Source organism: Petromyzon marinus, chromosome 49 (genome assembly GCF_048934315.1).
Source record: "Petromyzon marinus isolate PM22_M1 ecotype Great Lakes invasive population chromosome 49, UKy_Petmar_22M1.pri1.0, whole genome shotgun sequence".
Taxonomy (NCBI): Eukaryota; Metazoa; Chordata; class Hyperoartia; order Petromyzontiformes; family Petromyzontidae; genus Petromyzon; species Petromyzon marinus.
The window spans coordinates 7,918,321-7,941,585 of NC_133715.1; the positions used below are offsets into that span (position 1 = coordinate 7,918,321).

At 47.6% G+C, this 23,265-nt stretch overlaps 1 long non-coding RNA gene across 1 annotated transcript; it reads left to right on the forward strand.

Annotated features, from left to right (window-relative positions):
• LOC142931125 (uncharacterized) lies at nucleotides 1-22,810 on the forward strand. The gene is made up of 3 exons (XR_012947145.1): nucleotides 1-1,094; nucleotides 16,829-16,903; nucleotides 22,578-22,810. It is a non-coding gene; the product is annotated as an uncharacterized LOC142931125 (long non-coding RNA).
• Nucleotides 22,811-23,265: the final 455 nt, after the last annotated feature.

A 23,265-nucleotide genomic window follows, 5' to 3' on the forward strand; every position in this document is an offset into this window, starting at 1 on the left:
TGGGGGTGCGAGACACGGCCAGATTTCTTTGAAGGTAAATTGTCGAAGCACAAGTTAAGCACGGGCACGTTAAGTTACAACTTACTTTGTTTCATCAAACCCTCTGTGTATGTATTTATTAACATTATTATAAAAAAATATACGATTGAGAACCGAAGCAGTGCAAGGCTCCAGTAAAGGTTAAGAACCACTGCTCCAAACGCATGTTGTATGTATGTTGAACTTCTTTCACACCGTACGTCGTCAACCGTACTAATCGCAGGTGTTTATTCTAAATGTAGAGTGAAAACCCGAAGGACCCGGAGAAAATTCCGTGCGACCACGGGGAGAGAGAAACGCACACTCCAAATATACAGCAGGCGTCAGGGTCGGGATCGAGCCCACACGCTCCCGTATACCAGGCGAGGTAAATAACATCTTGCCATCAAATTAAATGGCAGCAGACAAGGAAATTGTAAAAAAAAATAACACACAATCATTGCAAGTTCAGTTATCAAATAATCCACAATTTCGCATTAGATTTAGATGGAGGAGTAACCAGGGACCCTTTTTTTCAGCAATTCGAGCTGTTTGTGGCATTAAAACAGAATGAATGTTTGAGGTCTATACCAATCAGGGGGGGGGGGGGGGGGTTATCTATGAATGAAATCACCCTGTATAGCTTAACATCCAGTTATGATTCATTATCTGTGGAAATTGGCTATGGCCCCCAAAAGAGGAAAAAGCAATTACGGTCAGAATTAACCCACCAGCAAATTGGATTTTTCTATTTCATATTTTGACATTTGTGAGCGATTGCTCATTCAGTGGCACGGGGCCACATCGGCGGCCTTCAAACGGAGGGGCCTCGCCTGCACGCGCGTGGATGCGTGCGCTGTGTTTCACACGTGTCGCGCGTGCTCTTCGCTCATTAGGTACAACGTGATATGAATTAGAAACCCGCACAAATTTAACTCGAGAAGGACGTTCAGACGCGCGTGAGAATCAATGAAAGACGTCTTCAGCAGATTCCGATAGAACGGCACCGGCGCCGTTGTGCGGCACCGTCAGAGAGGAAGACGAGGAAACGACTGTCGCTGCGACAGAATCTCTATGTGAGTCTATGGGTCTCTATGTGAGTTTATGGGTCTCTATGTGAGTCTATGGGTCTCTATGCGAGTCTATGGGTCTCTATGTGAGTCTGTGGGTCTCTATGTGAGTCTATGGGTCTCTATGCGAGTCTATGGGTCTCTATGTGAGTCTGTGGGTCTCTATGTGAGTCTATGGGTCTCTATGTGAGTCTATGGGTCTCTATGTGAGTCTGTGGGTCTCTATGTGAGTCTGTGGGTCTCTATGTGAGTCTGTGGGTCTCTATGTGAGTCTGTGGGTCTCTATGTGAGTCTATGGGTCTCTATGTGAGTCTATGGGTCTCTATGTGAGTCCATGCGTCTCTATGTGAGTCTATGGATCTCTATGTGAGTCTATGGGTCTCTATGTGAGTCTATGGGTCTCTATGTGAGTCTATGGGTCTCTATGTGAGTCTGTGGGTCTCTATGTGAGTCTATGGGTCTCTATGTGAGTCTATGGGTCTCTATGTGAGTCTATGGGTCTCTATGTGAGTCTATGCGTCTCTATGTGAGTCTATGGGTCTCTATGTGAGTCTATGCGTCTTTATGTGAGTCTATGGGTCTCTATGTGAGTCTATGGGTCTCTATGCGAGTCTATGGGTCTATATGCGAGTCTATGGGTCTCTATGTGAGTCTATGGGTCTCTATGTGAGTCTATGGGTCTCTATGTTAGTCTGTGGGTCTCTATGTGAGTCTATGGGTCTCTATGTGAGTCTATGGGTCTCCATGTGAGTCTATGGGTCTCTATGTGAGTCTATGCGTCTCTATGTGAGTCTATGGGTCTCTATGTGAGTCTATGGGTCTCTATGCGAGTCTATGGGTCTCTATGTGAGTCTATGGGTCTCTATGCGAGTCTGTGGGTCTCTATGCGAGTCTATGGGTCTCTATGTGAGTCTGTGGGTCTCTATGTGAGTCTGTGGGTCTCTATGTGAGTCTGTGGGTCTCTATGTGAGTCTATGGGTCTCTATGTGAGTCTATGGGTCTCTATGCGAGTCTGTGGGTCTCTATGTGAGTCTATGGGTCTCTATGTGAGTCTATGGGTCTCTATGTGAGTATATGGGTCTCTATGTGAGTCTATGGGTCTCTATGTGAGTCTATGGGTCTCTATGTGAGTCTATGCGTCTCTATGTGAGTCTATGGGTCTCTATGTGAGTCTATGCGTCTCTATGTGAGTCTATGGGTCTCTATGTGAGTCTATGGGTCTCTATGCGAGTCTATGGGTCTCTATGTGAGTCTATGGGTCTCTATGTGAGTCTATGGGTCTCTATGTTAGTCTGTGGGTCTCTATGTGAGTCTATACGTCTCTATGTGAGTCTATGGGTCTCTATGTGAGTCTATGGGTCTCTATGTGAGTCTATGCGTCTCTATGTGAGTCTATGGGTCTCTATGTGAGTCTATGGGTCTCTATGCGAGTCTATGGGTCTCTATGTGAGTCTATGGGTCTCTATGCGAGTCTGTGGGTCTCTATGCGAGTCTATGGGTCTCTATGTGAGTCTGTGGGTCTCTATGTGAGTCTGTGGGTCTCTATGTGAGTCTGTGGGTCTCTATGTGAGTCTATGGGTCTCTACGTGAGTCTATGGGTCTCTATGTGAGTCTATGGCTCTCTATGCGAGTCTATGGGTCTCTATGCGAGTCTGTGCGTCTCTATGTGAGTCTATGGGTCTCTATGTGAGTCTATGGGTCTCTATGTGAGTTTATGCGTCTCTATGTGAGTCTATGGGTCTCTATGTGAGTCTGTGGGTCTCTATGTGAGTCTATGGGTCTCTATGTGAGTCTATGGGTCTTTATGTGAGTCTGTGGGTCTCTATGTGAGTCTATGGGTCTCTATGTGAGTCTATGGGTCTCTATGCGAGTCTGTGGGTCTCTATGTGAGTCTATGGGTCTCTATGTGAGTCTATGGGTCTCTATGCGAGTCTATGGGTCTCTATGCGAGTCTATGGGTCTCTATGTGAGTCTATGGGTCTCTATGTGAGTCTATGGGTCTCTATGTGAGTCTATGGGTCTCTATGTGAGTCTATGGGTCTCTATGTGAGTCTATGGGGTCTATATGTGAGTCTATGGGTCTCTATGTGAGTCTATGGGTCTCTATGAGTACTGTATGTCGATCTCTGTGAGTCTGTAGATCTCTGTGAGTCTATGGGTTTCAAAGTCTGTGGATTTCTATGCGAGTTTGTGCGTCTCTATGCGAGTCTACGGGGTCTCTATGTGAGTCTATGGGTCTCTATGCGAGTCTATGGGTCTCTATGTGAGTCTATGGGTCTCTATATGAGTCTATGGGTCTCTATGTGAATCTATGGGTTTCAGAGTCTGTGGATCTCTATGTAAGTCTATGGGTCTCTATGTGAGTCTATGGGTCTCTATGTGAGTCTATGGGTCTCTATGTGAGTCTATGGGTCTCTATGCGAGTCTGTGCATCTCTATGTGAGTCTATTGGTCACTATGTGAGTCTATGGGTCTCTATGTGAGTCTTTGGGTCTCTATGTGAGTCTATGGGTCTCTATGTGAGTCTATGGGTCTCTATGTGAGTCTATGGGTCTCTATGAGTACTGTATGTCGATCTCTGTGAGTCTGTGGATCTCTGTGTGAGTCTATGGATCTCTGTGTGAGTCTATGGGTTTCAGAGTCTGTGGATCTCTATGCGAGTCTGTGCGTCTCTATGCGAGTCTGTGCGTCTCTATGCGAGTCTATGGGTCTGTATGAGTACTGTATGTCGATCTCTGTGAGTCTGTGGATCTCTGTGTGAGTCTATGGGTCTCTGTGTGAGTCTATGGGTTTCAAAGTCTGTGGATCTCTATGCGAGTCTGCGCGTCTCTATGTGAGTCTATGGATCTCTATGAGTACTGTATGTCGATCTCTGTGAGTCTGTAGATATCTGTGTGAGTCTATGGATCTCTGTGTGAGTCTATGGGTTTCAGAGTCTGTGGATCTCTATGTGAGTCTATGGGTCTCTATTTGATCCTATCGAGGGAGTGATTACCATACTGTGCTCGGAACCCAGCCATCCGTGTTCAGTTTCTGACGACGTCTATGGCATTCGTGGCGAATGAAACGAGCATCAGCACCTTATCTGAGCTTCCACTAGGTCGACTCAGCCATAAATGATTACTTGGTGTCGTCCACAATCAGCACAGGAGGAGACAAAGACGGCTGGATTCGTACTCACCATCCCGTTCGTCGTCCATTTATGGCCTTAATAGGTGCTTACTAACAGCACTTGGCCCCACAGGTTATACAGGGACTTGTGTCTGTGTGTCGAGCGGTGGCGCAGTGGTTAGTGCGCTGCGCGACGAACCCGGCGACCCGAGTTTGATTTCCCGCTCGCAACCACTGCCAGCGACGATTGTCTGAATCGGCCCAGGGCCTTCGCTAGGTCGACTCAGCCAAAAAATATTACTTAGTGCGATGTGTAAATATCGCCACAAGGGAGACAAAGGCGGCCGGGCGTGGTGCTGGACACCCCCCCCCCTCCCCCTCGTGTGCCGTGCCGGCCTTCACAGGTGCGACTCTCTGACAGCGCTTGTCCCGAAAGTCTGCGAAGACCACACGTGGGAATATTTCTCTTCATGCATCGATTGATCATTTTGACGCAATTGTAATTGACCTTCAGACGCCCGTGATAACGGCTTAGGCTGGCATATCGTAAGCGGGATATTGAAGACCCATTATCACTGCTCCATTGACCTAATGTGCCACCACCATCCCTGCAAACGGTCCCATCATCGCACGCTGTAAAAGCCGCGCTAATTAATGTGCAGGGCACATTGCCGTGCCCTGCGAAGGTGTCTTCTGTTTAATTGCCGATCCATTACGGCTTCACGGGACACGAGAGAAGAGCGACAGTGTTGTGCTGTTTTGTTACACTGTGATGATAATAATAATGATGATGACAATAATGACCTCAAATTTTGATTTAAAGCTTTCGTGACTGCAGGAATTCATATTCTTGGTTCTTTCGGTAAGGTCACGTAGAAGGGAAACAATAAAATGATAGAAATATAAAACAATAAAATTCTCACGTCGTGACTTTACCGAAAAAACCAAGAATAATAATGACTTCGTTTTAGGCGGCCCTTGGTATTTCAGTTCCGTGGTTCCATTCTCCTTTCGCCATATCGGCGGTGTATTTTGTATTCGACGAGCAAATTCATCTCTCCAAAAGTACTTTACACCGCTCTCCATTGGGCCCTTTAATTCATTCTTTTGAGCCCAGACTATCCTTCAATACCGCCCGCGTAGCGTAACAGCTGTTTGCGAACTCCTATGAAGGCCGGAACGACACGCGAGGTGTGGATTGCCAGCACCACGCCCGGCTGCATTTTGTGTCATGAGTTAACCCGGGGGAGACCCAGGACCGGTTCAGATAATCGTCACTGGTGTTGGCCGTGAACAGGAATAGAACTCGGGTCGCCAGGGTTTGCAAAATGACAACGCAATTTACTCAATCGGAATATACTTTATGGCGATTGTCGCCTCCGAAAATACAAACAAATTACTTGGCAGCAGCTGGACGCTCCTGAAAATAAATAAAATCCTGAGACTCACAAGTCGCTGAGGCTAACCTGGGTAAACAAGTGTAATGTAATACAATAAAATACGATCTTCTAACATTGTTATAATGGCTATGTCATCAGCAAACATGAGATGATTTGTACAATACTTCATTTATGTTTATACATTTGTTTCTCCAATCCAATATTCGGAAATCGAGTATTATTAAGTAGCACGAAGAAGGATTTTGATCCGTCTTTGTGAGGCTACCCCCACCGCCTGACCCCGCCCCCCACCCCTACCGCCTGAAACCGTCCCCACCCCTACCGCCTGACCCCGCCCCTACTACCTGAACCCGCCCACTCCTACCACCTGGCCCCGCCCCCACCCCTACCGCCTGAAACCGTCCCCACCCCTTACTGCCTGACCCCACCCCCACCCCTACTGCCTGACCCCGCCCACCCCTACCCCTGCTGTGTCCAGAGGAAGGGGCGGGGTCTAAACAGGAAGGGGCAAGGTTTAGATAAGAAGGGGCGGAGCTAAAAAAGAAGGGTGCTGCTGAGTCAAAAGAGGTGGGGCCTAATCATGAAGAGTTAGAGGCCTAAGGAGTTATGAAGGTTGGGACATCAAGACAAGAGAGCCTAAACACGCAGACCTGGGGCCTACACCCGTTGAACGTACCTGTTGATCATACTATATTATTATTTTAAAAGTTTTGCTGGCTGGCTGGGGGGAGGGAGACGTTCATGTCCAATGGACAATGGACGTGCAGGCTGCTAGTTTAAAGCAATACAAGTGAAGAGGAGACTTGAGATGGTTTAAGCAGGATCTTTGTTCTCAAGGCAACTCACACCCTACTTCTACTCATCATCGAAAACCAACCCTGAACCCTCCAAATACAGTCTCTTATATAGACAGGATTTGAGCTTACCCCTCTACTGCTAATCCTCATGGGGGCCAATCAGTGTCCTCCTCTGAATAATCGGATTGGGTGGCGTACACCAGGGACGTGCGGTCAGAGGAGGCAGGGGATTCAGAGCCTCACCTGTCATACTCCAATGAATATAGCTGTTACGAAAAGTAAAAAAAAATAATAAAATATATTTTTTATTTTTTTCCACTGATCTGTGTTATAAATGTAATTTCTGTATGATTTCAATAATTACAGAGAGATAGTAACAGGCTTATTGCCCATGCTCCATCCAGTTCCTGAGGGGTTGCACAATCAGAGGGGAGGCTGAGCTCGTAGCTGCCTCCTCGCATCTCGTCTTTCTGTACTTGCAGTGGAGCTCCACAAATTTGCCGATTTTGACTATCAAAATGATTGGAATCATACAGAAATGACAACACAGATCAGTGGAAAAACTTAATTTTTATTTCATTATTTTTTACTTTTCGTAACAGCAATTTTCATTGGAGTATGACAGGTGAGGCTCTGCCTACCCTGCCTCCCCTGACCGCACGTCCCTGGCGTACACGGCAGTGCCCCCGTGACCCTTAACCCGTGTTTGCGTGGTGTTTGTGTGTGAGGATGTCCCGAACATCCTCTACACAAGTGTAGTGACACAGCGTACACTTAGCGCACACGACGTTGAGCATATACACGGCTGTGTGTGTGCCGGCAGGGCGGAGGAACTGGGGCAAGGGTCACGGTAGACCTCATAGGGAGGCCCCTGGAACCTTCTAGGGGGTTCGAGAAGGGAGGCGCGGCCAGGGCGGAGCCAAGCCGCGCCGAGGGGAATAAAAGGAGCGGATAGCGAGAGCTCCGGGCTGCCGGTTCTGGGAGTGGATTCGTCTCGTCGCTGTCGTCATCGCCGCCTTCGCCCATTCATTGCGTGGCCGGACAGTTGTCGGCTGTCTCGGTCGACGCCGTCGGTGCAACGCGGACAGGGTCGTGTCTGGGCCGGGTCGTGCGGCAGCGTGGTCCTGAGAGAGAGGGGCCGGAGTTGGTGGTGTGAACTCGACAACAATAAAAGGGAAGGACGGTGCCCCCTGCCACTACCTCGTTTCCGACTGAGTGTGTGCGCCGCATGCCGCCACCCGCACACACACGCCTCGAGGGAGAGAAGAAGAAGAAGAGACCTACAACACTACACAAGTATAGAATCAAATACAGGCAGCATACCTTTAGTGCCCCAGATTTGGCCACATGCACACTGGTCAACTTGTAATGTCACTGAGTCTATGGTGAACGCATCTCCCGGCTGACTTATTCCCCATTATTCTTGGTTCTTTCGGTAAAGTCACATAGAAGGGAAACAATAAAATAATAAAAATATAAAACAATAAAATTCTCACGACGTTTCGACTGCAACACAAGCAATCATCATCAGGTGTGAAAACCACAACAAGAACATTTTAAAAAAGTGGCGGGTTTTTTTAACGTTTAAAAAAACGTTTCGACTGCAACATTTAAAAAAAATGTTGCAGTCGAAACGTCGTGAGAATTTTATTGTTTTATATTTTTTATTATTTTATTGTTTCCCTTCTACGCGACTTTACCGAAAGAACCAAGAATATGAATCCCTGCAGTCACGAAAGCTTTAAATCAAAATGTATTCCCCATTGTCTATTTTGTTACTTTCTTCATGCGATCTCAACGTAAAAGTTCACATGTTTATAATTGGTTTTATTGCTCAATATTCATTTTTTATGTAACTAATTTTGCCCAAATGAGATAGTTTACCACGTAGGCTTTCGCCACCAATATTATTATGGACCAAATGAGATAGTTTAACGTTTCAGTTTTCAGGCGCCTGACTTCTGGCCTTTAAATCACTTTGACTTAAAAATTGAGTTTTCAGGATCACATATAAAACATAAATCACGTTTAAGTGCGCCCGAAGGTGTAATAATGATCACTGGCAGCTGTGCGTGTGGCACTGTGAGTGATGGTATATTAAACGTATAAAAATGTAATATTCTACAATCACACTAATCACGACACGAAGAGGGCAAACTATTTCTCAGACGAGCCGACTGCGTGACGACAACCAGCGCACAATCATCGTCAGCCATGATCGATCCACTGCTGCATGAAGACCTCCTTCAAGCCGCCACCAACTCTCACGGGATGTTGGGACAAAATGGAAAACGACTAAAACGGACCTCAGAATTGTACCGGTCTACTCATGATTCCATAAAAAAACAGACTTTGTTATTCGATGGGAGACAGAGGGGGCTTTTTTGCATCCAGCCTCCGCGATTGTGGAATTCCGTTCCTCCTCGGTCCATTCGGGAATCTGATTCTGTGACACGTTTTATATCATCGCGTCTTAAAACTGACCTGAGGTTTTTTTTTGTTTTGCAACAGGCTGCCTCCATAACTTAAGCTTCATGTAAAGGAGGCTTTGATACCTTTGCATGATTTGCACGATAGAACACCGAGATCATCATCATCATCTACATTGGCCAGAGCAGAATTTGGTAGCAAGGTTTAAGGTAGATATTTAGTCAACCCAGTTTGTGTTCATGGCGAATACCATTGCATTATGGAAAAAAGTTATTGCATGGTTAACTTTTATTGGTGATTTCAACATGCTCGTAACCATCTCAGGCGGTACCAGCAAGTAAACATTTTGTATTATTCTAAAGCTTTAGTCGTAGGCTATCCAATAAACGTGTAACGTTGTCCAAACTTCGGCCCACGTTGGTCCACCGTTTCTCACCACGTGCCAACGTTGACCCAACCTTGCTTTGTTTAACGTGTAGTGGGTGAGGTTTGTTTTACTTTGGAATGACAAACGAAGTGTGACAAACAACTTGGGGATAATTTGTTCGTATATATATTGCGGGTCGGCATCTTTACTCCGAAGGATAAATGTTGGGACCATGTTCTATCTTGGCTAGACATGTAAATAACGATGCATCGGGTTTTTTTTTAGTTTGGCCACTTGGTGGTAGTTTTATGGCACAATTCTCGTCACATAGCCCTCCACCACCCGACAGGCTTGTCACGTTGGCACAGATATTGCATTGTCTCCGAGCTATAACTCATTCAATCATCGCGCACAGTCAGCGAAAAGGAACGTTGCCCCAAACGCGTGACCTATTGCGACCGCATTCGTATCAACTGCTCTTGCTGCCGTACCAGCGGTGTCTCGAGTAATTTGTTTGATCCACGTATCACGGGAGGGTGAAGGAACTAGAGCTCTACGGCACAAAAGGGCCAAACCCTACGGCCTATGTGTCGTATGTTAAAGCCTGTCCTGGGTACTGGGATGCTGCCATGGTGGTGTAATGGATAACCCTCTGAACTTGTAAACCAGAGGTCACCACTGGCACGGCAAATTAAACGATGGTCAATGTTATTTAAATTAACCACCACCCCCACCACCACCGCCCGCCTCTGTAATTGGATGTACCGTAGGCCAGTGTCAATGGACATTCAAGTTCACTGGCCAGCGTCGCAGAGTGGGCCAAACAAAGCCACCAGATAGTGGGGCTCTGCCGAGCTCGCTGTTCAAAAGTAATTGCGGGTCGGCACCTTTACCCTGCTCGCCGTGCGACAGAAGGAGGTAACACGCGGCTCATTCCAGAGGCCATAGCTTGTACACCGGCAGCCTAACGCATCTTACAATTCCCCGGGCTCGCATTTCCATGGCAGGTGTCCCATTACGCGCGGGAGGAGGAGGAGGAGGAGGCGGGGGTGGTTTCGCGCGCTCCGCAGGCTCAGCACAACGCAGTCGCGGTCCATGGTTGCGTGTCAATGCAATGGGGGCACGCAAACGCCGCGCGTAACAAACAGCACGCGGACTATTGACGCGACGGTTCCCTTGCGCCCGAGAGCGCGCGCGCGCGACCCCCTACACAACGGGTAGCCTCCGCACAGCACTTCCCGTGTCGTGTCTCACAGCTTGACCATACTTCACCACGCTGGTCACTGCGGGTTTGTGAAGGAGGTTGTGGGGGGTGGGGTGGGGGGGTGCTGGCTGGATAAGATCGGTTTGGATACCGCTGGCAAACGATTATGTACTGGGCTTGACTGTGTCACCATTCCTTCTCGCAAACGCGCACGAGAAGAGTCCTCACAAAGAGTCCCCGTTTGGCCGTTCAACCCATGCGCCCTTGGCGAGCACCCGCCTCCTTCATTCGCAGGACTTCGCATACACACAAAGCAACAGTGGCCACGCAATCCCACCTGTGGAGCGGACCCGCGGCGGTCTGAGCTCCTTCAACGGATGAAGGGGAGGAGGAAGAGCAAAACTTCACGAACTCTCTCTCTGTCTCCCGATACCCTCTCGCCATCGATCTCCCGTTGCGGCAATGGCTCACCGCCACCCAGCAGCACAGACTGGTTGCAGCGCCACGGTAGAGCTTCGATCGTCTTGGTGGGGGCAAAATGTGGGTGCTCCCACATAACTATTTCAAAGATGTCTCCTGCCAGCGTGGGAATGTAGGACAGATACGATCGATGGCAGAGGGCTTTATTAGAGGTCACCCAAGTGGAGGCCCTCCTCCCATCAGCAGTGAGCGAGCAATTGCAGGGCTGTGCATTCTGTTATCATGTTTTTTTAATACGGAATCAGAATATTTTTTCTGGAGGAATCCGATGAGCTGTAAAGCTCTTTTTCACAGATGTCCAGTAGGGGCGGGTCAGAACGTTACAACAACAAACAATACACAAACACGATATGAGTGCAAAGTATAGGACAGGTAAACAAGTCACTTAAAATGTATGCAAACAAAAGTAAACTCATTTTTGTTTTACCAGGTAAAGCGCACTGAGCTATCAACTGATTTTTTCAGAAGCGACCTGGCCACTACGTGTCTTGTCGTGTGGAAATTTATAGCAGCCAAAAATAATCGAAAAATATGTAGGGTAAAAGCCGGAGAATCCGGTGGGGATTGGGGGGGGGAGAGACAGAGGGGGGGCACTTTTCCAGACACGGCGACGCGTGAATGCACACAGACACAATCTCACGTCTTGTCGGCGAGGGTGCTTCTGTAGGGCGTAAAATATAAACCTTGTCAGCTTACCCCGGGGCTTGCTGAAGGAAGATAGGCCCTGAATAATCTCCCCCCCTCATGCCGCCGCGTTGCCTCCACGTCTTATCGAGAAGCGAAAGCCGGGAGAGGTATCCGTGGGATATTAAATCTCCCTCGCTACCCTCCCCGAGGCCCCAATGCATTCGTCATGAGTTGCTCTTTAATTTGTCATCCGAGAAATTGTCTGTCCTGATTTGTGATTGTTTAACTTCTCCCCCCCCCACCATCCTGCCTTTCTAAAAGAGACTATAATCAGAACCACGTGCTGGCTTTCCACGTCATAATAAAACAAAAACTACGTATCGTTGGGTCAATAAAGCTACTGGCATTCCACATCCAATATCAGAATGAGAATAGTTATCAGCATTTGTTTAAGCAGCAGCAACAATAACAAAAAGTCTCCTGCACTGGGTTTTGAGCGTTTGGGTCTCATCAGCAGAACATGAGGCTCGTTGAAGAAATGTTGCGAGCGAGAGCACCCCTTTACGACCAAAGTTTGAGGCCCCCGTTCAACACACCTCCGATTCGCACGGTTGGCTTCGTAACGGTGCGAAAGAAGTTAAACACACACACACATCATCATCATCCATGATCGATTCACTGCTGGATGAAAGCCTCCTTTAAACCGGACCTCACAATTGTACTACTCATTATGATCCCATAAAGATCAGACTTTGTTATTCGATGGGTAGAAAGAGGGGGCTTTTTATGCAGACAGGCTCCGATATTGTGGAATTACGTTCCTCCTCGGTCCATTAGGGAATCTGAATCTGCGACACGTTTTAAATAATCGCGTCTTAAAACTGACCTGGGGTTTTTTTGTTTTGTTTTGCAACAGGCTGCCTCCATAACTTAAGCTTCATGTTAAAGGGGCTTTGAGACCTTTGCGTGATTTGCGCGGGAGAACAGCGAGACTATTTCCATTCCGCATTGGCACCACGGGGCCAGAGTCCATCTCACTGCTGCTGTGCGCTTCAACAAACCAACTCAAACTCACCGCTCCACCGCCTTTGGCTGCCATTCTGTCAGCAGTCCCATGCATCATTGAATGATTAGTTCAATCGTAATGCCGTATTGAACTCGTGTATAACATCATTTGGTGTGTTGGTAGATTGAAAATGCGGAACATATAATTGACAAAAAGGATGCGGTCGCTACAAAAACACATTGAATAACATTTAAGTCCAACAGCCTCCGGAGAGTTGTGGATGAAACGTTTCCAGCAGCATCTGTTTAGACAGGAAGAAGCTGAAAACTGCTGATGAGACTCGGAAAGTCGTACAACTTAAATATCCATGGCAGACAGATTCTTGCCTCGCAGTAAAGGAATTGAAAACATGGTCATCAGAATCTGCCATGGTTAATCCACTGCTGGATGGTGTGTGTGCCCCCCCCCACCCATTATGATGAGTGTAGGCTGATTAAGGGGGGGTTGGGATAGGACCGGTTCAGACAGCCCAGCCCAGCAGCTAAGAGTTGCTCAGTTCACCCCCGGCCCCCTGCTCAAGGACCCGCCCACACTGGACGTCTGTGAGAAAAGAGCTTCATAGCTCATCGGATTCCTCCTCCAGGCTAAATAAAGATTCCGATTCTAAAATTGTTTATCAAGTCAACGATGTTGCGGAAGGATGCGAAGTAGCGGTGGCGGTGTGCATGTTGCCTCCTGTCATCTACGCACAGCTGGTCAAGAGCCTGAGCAGGATGGACGATGGACAACAGTAGATGCCATTGTCAACTCTCTGTATGTATGTTGCATGTATGTTCTGTGCATGTTGAACTTCTTTGGCACCGTACGTAGCCGACCGTGCTAATCGGAGGTGCGTGGGGAGGACAAAAGACCAAACACAAAGAAGCAGTTTCTAAAGAAATGAATTTCAATTTAGATGTAAAAGTGCAACAGCTCCCAGTGGCTTCCTAATATATCGGAAGGAAGAGCGTTCCAGACGGCCGCAGAAGCGCATCTGAAAGCGCGCGATGCGGTGACCGCCTTTGTTCGATGGCTATAAGCCAAAAGCTGCTGCGAGGATGACCAAAGTTCGCGTGATGGTGGTTTATGCTCGTTGGCGAGATCAGCGAGGAATTGTGGTTCATTTGTGGCAAGCAATTTGTGTGTAATATTTGGCAAGAATACTCTTTCGTTCTTTCGGTAAAGTCACGTAGGTATACAATAAAAGAAATCACGACGTTTCAAAAAAACCTGCAAATTCCATTCAAAGCTAATTTGGCTCCATGTGTTGTTCTATTATGCACGTATGTTGAACTTATTTCGCATCGTACCAAGCCAACCTGCTAATCGAGGGTGCGACCTCGCGTAAATGGGGGGGGGAGGGGGGGAGTGTATACTAATACTCAGGGAGGGGGACACGACAGTGAATTTTAAACAATATTAATAAATATGAAACACTTGACAAATATCTTGATTTGAAGCTTTCGTGACTGCAGCAATCCATACTCTTTGGTTCTTTCGGTAAAGTCACGTAGGTATAAAATAAAAAACAAAATATAAATCACGACGTTTCGGGCGCAACACAAGCGTCCGTCATCAGGTGGGAAAGCAGGTTTTTTCAAATCAAGATATTTGTCAAGTGTTTCATATTTATTAATATTGTTTAACATTCACTGCCGTGTCCCCCACCCTGAGTATTAGTATACACTCCCACATTTAAACGACATCGCACCCCCGATTAGCAGGTTGGCTTGGTACGGTGCGAAATAAGTTCAACATACATGCATAATAGGACAACACATGGAGCCAAATTCGCTTTTAATGGAATCTGCAGTTTTCCCAATTTGCACGTCTCCTAAATGTTCATTTAACATTAGAAACCCATTTGCATTAATCTATCATTTCGATACCTGTTTCATTCTAGTGGGAATATTGGCAAACTCCTATACATGTAATCATAGCCTTAAATATTAATGAATGAGCCTATTTTGTTTTTGTTGGGAGGGGGAAGGGATTTAATAAGTGAATTCCCAGGATGCTCAATTTACATTCTTCTTTTGTTTACGAGATGGAAAAAAACCATTGCTGAATTCCAACATCACTCACCGCTGATGAGTGACATGGTTGGGAATCGAACTCCGGGCGTCAACGGTCCCTGTGTTACCGACGCAGATTTTCCTGCTGAGTATCTCCGCTACCAGCTGGTCTTTTTTGTTGTTGTTGTTGTTGCAAAATCATGAAGCAGCGAAGCAAGTCCTCAAACACGACCTTCCCCCCGTGATATTGACAGCGTCTAGAAAGTGGCCGGGTGGCGCGCGGCAGTGCCGTACATCAATCCGAGGCAAACTCGAAACAAAACTCTGAACTATGTTTTTAATGTTACCAGTTAAGGTCCACTACTGAGCTACGCAGCCCTTTTTCAGAAGCCACCTGGCTATCCATAATTGATAGCTCAACGAAGTGGGCTTATCGTCACGTGGAAATGTACAGCAGTCAAATATTCCGAATTTCGTGACGCTGCTTCCAAGCGTGGAAAAGGAAAATCCGGAGGTCCCGGCGAAAAATCCACGCGACCACGTGGAGAGAGAGAGAGAAACACGCAAACTCAAAATATACAGCAGGCGTCAGGATCAGGATCGAACCCACTACCTCCTATATGCCAGGCGAGGTAGCTCACATCTCGCCACCGCGGCATTGACGATGCATCTGGTGTCAGCTGACATCCCTTTCGTCGTCGCAATAACTCGTGCCATCTGTCATCCCGCCAACTGCTTTAACGGAAAGTCACCCAGCATTCCGAAATAAACGTTGACAATAACCCACATTGTTTTACTTGACTATAATAATTAAAAAATGCGAGTGGAGTGTGGAGAGTCGAGACGTCAGTCGGGATGGGAAGGGAGTGGGGGTTACACCCCCCCGCCCCTCCAACTCCCATGTGCCGTTGCGTTATTTCATTTGCGTCACTGTCGCCCGAGTTTACTTGACCTCCGGGCTGTGTGATGGCCTCCAGTTTCGGAAATGTTTTTTAATATAAAATTTTAATTTTGTATATATTCGTATTCGAATGGCCACAGTGGTGCAAACGGGCAGTAGACTGGACTTGCAATCCAGAAAGTCGTCGGTTCGATTCGATCTCCCTGCGCGGTATCTGTGAACGAGCTTCTTAAATCTCTCCGCTGCCTCTGTCCATCGTCTCAACCGCCCGTGCACCCGGAGATGGAATCGAAACCCACAGCCACCGAATTTAAAGTCCAATGAGCTCCATTAAGGGTTTTTTTTTTGGCGTAGATTATGTTAGCGAGCACTTCTTACACACGGACTCTGACCAGTGCCGTAGTGCATGCTGCTGAATTTTGTTGTTGTTGTTGTGGCTGGTGCTTACCTAGCGGCGGTGGCTATGCTCATCTGTCGAGGCGAGGGTTGGTGGATTGCACAAACGCTCTGAAAATTCCTTCCCGTGAGCGGCGTCAAGGAAGGGGCCATACCCCAGCTCGCCGGCGGAAAAAAATGTGGACTCGTGTAAACACTCCGTGAATTAACCGATAACACCTTTGATATGTCGAGGACCGCAGAGCTTGGGAAATGTTTAGTGCCGGCTCACCATGTGGCTGCTGCTTTCCCTCTCGTCCGTGGTTCTTCCTCGCGCCTACCGGACATCTGTGAAAAAGAGCTTTATAGCTCATCAGATTCCTCCAGTATAAAGATTCTGATTCGTTCTCTCTCTCTCTCTCTCTTCGTGCGGCGCATTGCAAGTTGAAATTATTTTAGTTCATTATTATTCGGTTGCCAGAGAAGGGGGGGGGAAACACACCACGCCTATTGTAAACAGTCCCAGCTATTACGCAGGCACACGCGTGCAACGGTGCTGTGGTTGGACACCTTTGTGTAAACGATCGGCAACCGGCAGGGCTATGTGGAGAAAGACAAATAACTCATCCTCGCCGTGGAAATTACACCGCGTGCGCCCGGAGTAAGGGGCCGTCCATAAATGACGTCACGCGATTTTGGACGATTTTTTACCCCCCCCCCTTCGTCACACGGCGTCACAAAAAGTCACCCCCCCCCTCAAATATGACGTCACAAAGCTCTGCACCCCCCCAAAAAAATAAAACATGCTTCAAATCGCTTTAAACTATTGTCATTGTAGTGCGTATTTAATGTGCCGCTGCACTCTGATGTTGTAGGAGACAACATTTATTAAAAAGTCAATTTTATTAAATAGAACGTGATGTCTATATGTATTTAAAGTTGCGCATTTTGATGTGACGTCACATTTCACAAACTCTCCCCCCCCTAGGAGCGTGACGTCATTTATGGACGGCCCCCTAAACGCCACTCGCGGCGCTCGGAGGCTCGCAAAGACGCCACCAAGGTGCGTTTGAAGATTTCGCGACCGATGTTGTCAATAATGGAGGAGGTGGAGGAGCAGGGTTTTGTTGTGTTAGATCGCGTAAAATATCCATGTGACGCTAACCCCCCGCCATCACAACGACGCAGGCCATACTCGTCGGGCTTGACACGTGAACAAAACGTGCCGATCCGTTACCGGTTCAGCACACGGGTGTGTTGGAGAGTAAACGCTAACACAACACCGGTGTAAATGTTGTGGGTTTACGCTCAACGTTTCATCTCCAACACAGCGGTCTGCTGAACTCGCAACGAATCGCCACGTGTTGTTCACGTGACAAACCTTACTAATTAGCTGTGTCGGTTTTTTGGCGGGTGTTTAACGACACATTCATACATTTTTATTTAAAGCTTTCGTGACTGCAGTAATTCATATTCTTAGCTCTTTCGGTAAAGTCACGTGGCAGATCATTGTTATAATTCAGTAGGGTCACATGACATTGACTTCTCCAAGACAGAGGTTATTTGTAAGCCATCTGGCTACCATGAAAGATTCGTTCATGAGGCTATCCACATATACAAGCACAGAGACAATTTCAACCGAGAAGATGGATTCTGGCTTACCAATCATTGGAAGGATTTGATAAACCATTTCAGGTCTTAATTGATTGTTCACGCGTACAGTGGCTTTCGGACAGCATACATTAATTTTTCGTCTCCCCCCTCCTCTTTTCAGAACATAGATGGACTCGTCCTTCTAAACAAACTGCCAAATCGCTGCCCGTGGTGCTAACGGTTTTTATAAATAAATAAACACAAAACACCGTTTCAAATAAATAAATAAATAGATGCGGACCGACACTTCTTTCAAATGTTTCTTGCCGTTGGTTTTTCACACCTGATGATGACCGTTTGCGTTATGGTCGAAACGTCGTGAGAATTGTTTAAAATATATATTTTATTGTTTCCCTTCAACGTGACTTTACCGAAAGAGCTAAGAATATGACACATTCATATTTACGCGATAGAACCCAACAAACCCGGTTTTTTTTTAATGGATAGATACCGAGAAGTAAAAAGCCAACAACAACAACAATAACGTCGCCATCGCCAAAGTGAATTTTAATCTTGCCGCTTGCGCGCACGCTCAGAGCCTTCGTTGCTCAAATCCGCCAGTCGGAGCGCCGCATGAGAAATATTGTGAACGGTGAGAAATATTTATTTATTTATTTACTACATTTGACCAACTATCAATGACCACGGTGTGTGGGCTAAATAGAGAGAGTGTCCGCATCAGTGGTTATTAACATTCGTTGGCTACTGTACCCCCCCCCCCTCCCCCCTTGTTAAATTTAGTTTCAACCGAGCGGTTACCCACCCCCCTTGCTTGACCCAACATGGTTCTGAGAAATAATTCTATGAATAATGAACGGCAACATTGTAGCCAATTGTCCATGTTGTGAGGCACCCTGATAAGCTAATAACTGCAAGCGAATGAAACAAATATCAACTGACGCTCTCCATGCACGAGGAGGTAATTTGTTGCCTCGGAAACCGCTTTGTGAACGACCAATGAGTCTATAAAGGTATTTTAGATCGTCATGGGTCACCACGTGGATTAAAATGTTGTCGGCGTTATTTGACATTGGCAGATTCGTGCAGGATTAATCACCAATGAGTCTGATGCGCGGCATAATATTGCACGTTTACAAATCACCCCACGTACCCGGTGGGACATTGCCACGTGCCCCCAGGTGTCCGCATCACACCCCGGTTGAGAGCCGCTGCTCCATATCTGAGTTGACCTTTCGGCGCAAACGCCCCACTTCACACAACAGAGGACTTGCTATTTAAGCGGCAGGCTGCATGATTTATCTTTAAAAATTAGACGAAGACGACGGCGCAACCGATTTTCAAAGTCACGCATTATTTAAAAAAAACAATTTGCTCAAGATTCATTTTTTTTTGGGGGGGGGGGTTCCTTTTAAAAAACATATTTCTGTGCCTTTAAAAAAAAACAATAAAGAGATGGAAATCGGTGCGGGTGCCGGACGGGGTGAATTGTGACATCGCAGGAGGAGGCATTCAAATCAGCGGTGGATTGAGCGTGGACGAAAGGGCCATTCAAGAAGAGATGTGGGTGGGGGGAGCAATCAATGCCATCCGTCTGTGGCAGGCGCGGCGCGAATTTGTGTACGGCATGAAAAGCCGGCATCAGCAGCCGGCATCAGCAGCCGGCTTGAGTCCGATCGATCGTTTTTTGTGTTTTTTATCGTCAAATCTCTCGCGGGCAACAAAATAATTCCGTTGAGGAACCCCCCCCCCCAATCGGATAGCACTCCACGTTCGATCCTTTCTTCGCTTTGTCGCTGAGCCGAGGGTTATAAATTGTCACGGGTTTATTTCTTCGCACACCCCCCCCCTCCCCCCCACGTCGCATGGCTGCGGCGTTGAAGCGGCGGTGCTGTGAACGCGGAGACGTCCCCATCCTCGTAGCTAAAGTAGCTACTACTACACGTGTAGTAGTAGCTACACGTGTAGTAGTAGCTACACGTGTAGTAGTAGCTACACGTGTAGTAGTAGCTACACGTGTAGTAGCTACACGTGTAGTAGTAGCTACACGTGTAGTAGCTGCACGTGTAGTAGTAGCTACATATATAGTAGTAGCTACACGTGTAGCAGCTACACGTGTAGTAGTAGTAGCTACACGTGTAGTAGCTGCACGTGTAGTAGCTACACGTGTAGCAGCTGCACGTGTAGCAGCTGCACGTGTAGCTACTACGTGTGTAGTAGCTACACGTGTAGTAGCTACACGTGTAGTAGCTACACATGCAGCAGCTACTACACATGTAGTAGCTACATGTGTAGTAGCTACACGTGTAGTAGCTACACGTGTAGTAGTAGCTACATGTAGTAGTAGCTGCACGTGTAGTAGTAACTACATGTGTAGTAGCTACATGTGTAGTAGCTACAACATATGTAGTAGCTACAACATGTGTAGTAGCTACGTGTAGTAGTAGCTACGGGCCCCGCATTTTCAAGGGCCCCGCGCTAAATGCTTCCAAGCTATCAATTCTGGTTCAGTGATTCTGCACTTGCTCTATCACTATAGTACTATACCGCCTTCAACTTTTATAAAAGCCTGGGTGTTTAAGGTTAGCGATTTGTCGTATTATCTGGCTGTATAGCAAATAAAAAATATATAATTACTTGACTATGCAAGTAGTAACATTTGTGTTTTTATATTTACGTGGTTTATATATATAGGGCCCCTTTATAACATCATGCTACAGGCCCCGCACTAGCTTCATCCGGCACTGGGGCCGACCCCCAGCAACCTGCTTGAAAACCCGGCCCCCCTTACAATTAATGATTATTATTATTATCACTGTGAAGTGTTCTGTCTCTAGACAGAGGTCACAGAGGCACGGTTCTTACGCCGTCTGTCCGCGCGTCATTCCTCGTTGAACATCCTTTCTTTTCCTTCCTGTTGGTCTTCTCTCAATGATCCTCCCCACAACCACCTCCTTCAGCTCATTCCCTCTTACCACCACCACCGCCGCCACCTCCTTCAGCTCATTCCCAGTCATCACCGCCTACCCAACCACCACGGCCGGTTTCTTGGCGAGCGAGAGTTGAGTGCGAGATTGACGACTGTGCTGCCACTCTGTGGGGGCCACGTCGCCCCCCCCCCCACCCTCTCTCTTTGAAACTGCCGCACTTCTGTTTGGCGGTCGACGTTCTAAGTGAGAACTGCGACCCTCAAAGGAATGGCGCCACCCCCGTGGTTTTCGCCCCCCCCCCCTCCTCCTCCCCCCCCCCCCCGCGTGACCTGTAGAACGAACACATCACTCGAGACACCGGTGTATGGCAGCGAGAGCCGTTTATGCGAACCCGTCGTTAAATTAGCCGCTGCACGGCTACCATCAGTGGCGAGCGATATCCAAACCGGTCTTAACCACCCAGCCCCCAACCCCAAATCCCCCCCACCCCCCAAATATCAATCCCCACCATTAGTCACGAAGTCACGGTAACGTCACCACAGCGCCTGTGCCAGGCCAGGTGCACTTTGACTAGCGTGGTGAAGTATGGTCCAGCAATCGCCCGCGTGAGACGCGGCACGGCTAGGGCTGTGCGGAGGTGGTCGTGCAAACGGCACGAATATATATTCTTAGCTCTTTCGGTAAAGTCACGTTGAAGGGAAACAATAAAATAATATATATAGTTTTGTTTTTACGCGCGGCGTTTGCGTGCCCCCATTGCATCCACGCACAACCATGGACAGCGACGACGTTGTGCTGAGCCAGCGGAGCGCGCGAATGTTACAAAACTACCCCCTCCCCCACCGCCTCCGCGCGCCATGGAAATGCGAGCCCGGGGAATTGTAAGATGCGTTAGGCTGCCGGTGTACAAGCTATGGCCTCTGGAATGAGCCGCGTGTTACCTCCTTCTGTCGCACGGCGAGCAGGGTAAAGGTGCCGACCCGCAATTACTTTTGAACAGCGAGATCGGCAGAGTCCCACTATCTGGTGGCTTTGTTTGGCCCACTCTGCGACGCTGGCCAGTGAACTTGAATGTCCATTGTACACTCGCCTACGGTACATCCAATTACAGAGGCGGGCGGTGGTGGTGGGGGGTGGTGGTTAATTTAAATAACATTGACCATCGTTTAATCTGCCGTGCCAGTGGTGACCTCTGGTTTACAAGTTCAGAGGGTTAACCATTACACCACCATGGCAGCATCCCAGTACCTAGGACAGGCTTTAACATAAGACATAGACCGTAGGGTTTGGCCCTTTTGTGCCGTAGAGCTCTAGTTCCTTCACCCCCCCCCACCCTCCCCCCGTGATACGTTTGGGGCAACGTTCCTTTTCCCCGACTGCGCGCGATGATTGACCGCAAAATAACAAGAAGAGCGGAATTTGTTTTTTTATTTGCGGTAAAAAAAGTTGTTTTTAAACATCTCAATATTTCAAGAGACGCGATCGCAACGTGGTGAACAGGAGGCGGCCGTCCCTTGATAAATGATGGTCCGCTGAGTCAATCTCCACTTTCATATCTCAACTAAAAACTAATATATTCAAAAGTGTATTACAACCAGACTCGAATCCTCTACTCTCCCACCTTGCATATTCCGTCCCTTGAATGCTGCTCTTATGTTATATCCACGTGCCATTTCTTCTTCTTCTTCAAGTGATTGTTTGTTTTAGGCACTTATAAAATTGAATCATTTTTACTGTGTAGTGCTTTGAACGTGCGGGTAGCGCAGTATAAATTATAATAATTAATTTGATTAAAGAGCCACAATATGGTTCCGGAGCCACAAGTTGTCGAAGCCAGTCCCTCGAGTCGTGTTCCCGCTGTGGTGAGACACGTTTCACTTGAATGGATGATTAAATATGGACCGGCAATGTTTGTGTAAACAAAGGAAGAATGAAAATTGTGCATGCTGGGAATTCACTTGCTAAATCAAACTAAATTGACTCATGAATTAATCTTTAAGGCTATGATTAGATTGCAGGAGTTTTGCCAATATTCCCACTGCGATGACATAGGGATAGCATTAAAAGATGAATGAATATGGTCTTAGAATTTTAAATAAACATTTAGTATACATGCAAAATTTTGCAAACTGCAAATTCCATTAAAAGCGAAATTGCTCTGTTATGTATGTTGAACTTCTTTCTCACCGTATGCAGCCAACCGTGCTCGGGACAAATCACCCGGAATGTACCGGATCCAGCACTTGACTGAGCCCACCTCAACCCCATCAGCCTCATCAGGTCCAGCACGGAGAATCCCGCCCCTCCCTGCCCCCATCTTCCACGTCCTTCCCCTGTCCCTCACTGCTTCTCGGAGTTCGGGGGAAAGAGTCGAACCTGCATCACTCCTCTCCTTCACCTCGTCCGGCCACCTCGTCATCCGCGGTCTGCACCCCCCTCCTCAATCACCCCCCCCCCCCCCCCGCTTTTTCCACTGCCTTCTCCCACACTCCGAGTATCCACTCTTCTCTTCCCAGCCCCTTCGCGTCTCATGCCTCGACTCGCCTTTGTGCAAAAGTCACGGGTAATGCGGGGGCAGTAGAGGGCAGTGTAGCAAGGTTCATTGTTCTGGACCCCCCTGCCCACCATCCATTATCATGCCCGTCCCCCGCCATCCCCACCCTCTCACCCACTTGTATTAACACCCACTGGCCAGAGAGGTGAAGTATGGTCAAATATCCTTTGAGAGCCCACATGGTGTGTGGGAAGCCCTGGATTCAACAGAGGAGTTACAAGCGGAGGCTCTGGGTGAATACGGAGGAGGAATATATTCACCTTGGGTGCATCTATCATAATGGGAGGATTGGGAGTTACTGACCATACTTCACCGCGCTGGTCCATGCGG